Genomic DNA, 2763 nt, shown 5'->3' with positions numbered 1-2763 from the left:
ATTCCAACAGGATTAATGGCTCATTGTTTCCTGTTTGCACAGAGAACGGTCATTATGAATTTAATATACACTGATCAGGCATAACATTATGACCACCTTCCTAATATTGTGTCGGTCCCCCTTTTGCTGTCAAAACAGCCCTGACCTGTCGAGGCATGGACTCCACTAGACCCCTGAAGGTGTGCTGTGGTATCTGTTATCAAGATAACAGCAGATCCTTTAAGTCCTGTAAGTTGTGAGGTGGGGCCTCTATGGATCGAAGTTGTTTGTTCAGCATATCCCACAGATGCTCATTTGGATTGAGATCTGGGGAATCTGGAGCCAAGTCAACACCTCAAACTCATTGTGCTCCTCAAACCATTCCTGAATCATTTTTGCTTTGTATTAGGGAGCATTATCCTGCTGAAAGAGGCCACAGCCACCAGGGAATATTGTTTCCATGAAAGGGTGTACATGGTCTGCAACAATGCTTAGGTAGGTGGTACATGTCAAAGTAACATGGCAGGACCCAAGGTTTCCCAGCAGAACATTGCCCAAAGCATCACACTGCCTCCGCCGGCTTGCCTTCTTCCCATAGTGCATCCTGGTGCCATGTGTTCCCCAGGTAAGCGACGCACACGCACCCGGCCATCCATGTGATGTAAAAGAAAACGTGATTCATCAGACCAGGCCACCTTCTTCCATTGCTCTGTGGTCCAGTTCTGATGTTCACATGCTCACTGTTGGTGCTTTCAGCGGTGGACAGGGGTCAGCATGGGCACCCTGACTGGTCTGCAGCTATGCAGCCCCATTCGCAACAAACTGTGATGCACTGTGTATTGTGACACCTTTCTATCAGAACCAGCATTAACTTCTTGAGCAATTTGAGCTACAGGAGCTCGTCTGTTGGATCGGACCACACGGGCCAGCCTTCGCTCCCCACGTGCATCAATGAGCCTTGGCCGCCTATGACCCTGTCGCCAGATCACCACAGTACCTTCCTTGGACCACTTTTGATAGATACTGACCACTGCAGACTGGGAACACCCCACAAGAGCTGTAGTTTTGGAGATGCTCTGACCCAGTTATCTAGCCATTACAATTTGGCCCTTATCAAACTCAAATCCTTACGCTTGCCCATTTTGCCTGCTTCTAATGCATCAACTTTGAGAATAAAATGTTCACTTGTTGCCTAATATATCCCACACACTAACAGGTGCCGTGATGAAGAGATAATCAGTGTTATTCACTTCACATATATATATATATATATATATATATATATATATATATATATATATAATGTGAATTGAACTTTGTATTGCTTTATTGTCACTGAAGGGCAATTTGTCTTGGACTCTATATGGTGAAGTACACACACAATACATTCTTATGCTCCTTCAAATCATTATGAAAATTAGAGCAGTAAATAATAATGCACATTGACATGTTTGGCAGATGCCAAAGTGACAAGCCTATAGCAATGAGGTGTATATTTTATCAGTTCATTCATTCACTGGAAATCTCATCTCATTGGCATTGCTCTACTGTTTGAAATACAGGAATACTGAGAAATCATTAAAAAAAAGATGCATTGTATAACATCATAAAACAATAATTTTCATAAAAATCATATATTATTTAAAAGTGCGGACCATTAAAATACCTTAACACAATTTTTTTGTGTGTGTAAATTTGCAATGAAGCACTGATAAAAGCTTTCTACTCTTGGTCATGATGCCAAACCATACATATATATACATATGTACATACATACATACATATATATAATATAGTAATATAGTGAAGACATGTTTCATAAAATATAGATTTTATTTAATAGATATAGATTTTATTTAAAATAATGTTCATAAATCATATATATATATATATATATATATATATATATATATATATATATATATATATTTAATGATTTATGAACATTATTTCAAATAAAATCTATATTTTATGAAACATGTTGAACCTTACCTTAACCCTTGTGAGCCTTATGGACATTTTTGTCTTTTTCAGTTTTGTTTTGTTTTTTTGATAATTTTTCTTGTGTTAATGCCAACTGCATAAATTTTGGCTCAGGTGTGTATTTTTATTGGAATTTTACTATTTCACCCCCATTTCCTTTAATAAATCTATTTTACATGTTACACAAAATAAAAACACTCAGTACCTTAAGGACAAAAAAATCTCCATTAAAAACCATTGAAACTGCAATTTTTAATCCCAAGGCCATTTAACTATAGAATTATGCAGTCTTTGTTAACAGGCTTTCATTTTGTTGGCAAGGTTTCAAAATTAAAATCTTACTATTTTTTACAAAATGGTACAATTTTCTCAGGTTTGGCCTATAAAGCAAATACTTGCTTTATTCCTGTTTTCTGCTTCTGCATATTATATTATAGCCAATTGGATAAATTATGCAGCTATAATTGTTTGTTGGTATGGATGTCAGACTGTGGTTTATATGTGTGTATTAAAATTGTGTGTGTGTGTGTGTGTGTGTGTGTGCGCACACAACCACTGTGTGTACCAACAGAACTTTGCTGGCATCTAATGGGGAAAATTTGGTACTGCGCCCAAACTAAATCTTACTGAAAGCTCATTTTTTGAGATATCAACCTCAAATTTTTAACACAAATTATTTAGATTTTCTAGCAGTTTTAGAGTTCAACATGTTTCATAAAATATATATTTTATATAAAATATGTTCATAAATCATTTTCATAAACTTAAACCTCCTATATATATATTTTTTTTTATTTCACT

The sequence above is a fragment of the Megalobrama amblycephala genome, linkage group LG13 (genome assembly GCF_018812025.1).
Source record: "Megalobrama amblycephala isolate DHTTF-2021 linkage group LG13, ASM1881202v1, whole genome shotgun sequence".
Classification (NCBI taxonomy): domain Eukaryota; kingdom Metazoa; phylum Chordata; class Actinopteri; order Cypriniformes; family Xenocyprididae; genus Megalobrama; species Megalobrama amblycephala.
The sequence above is the reverse complement of the archived record's forward strand: the minus strand, read 5'-3'. Positions refer to the sequence as shown.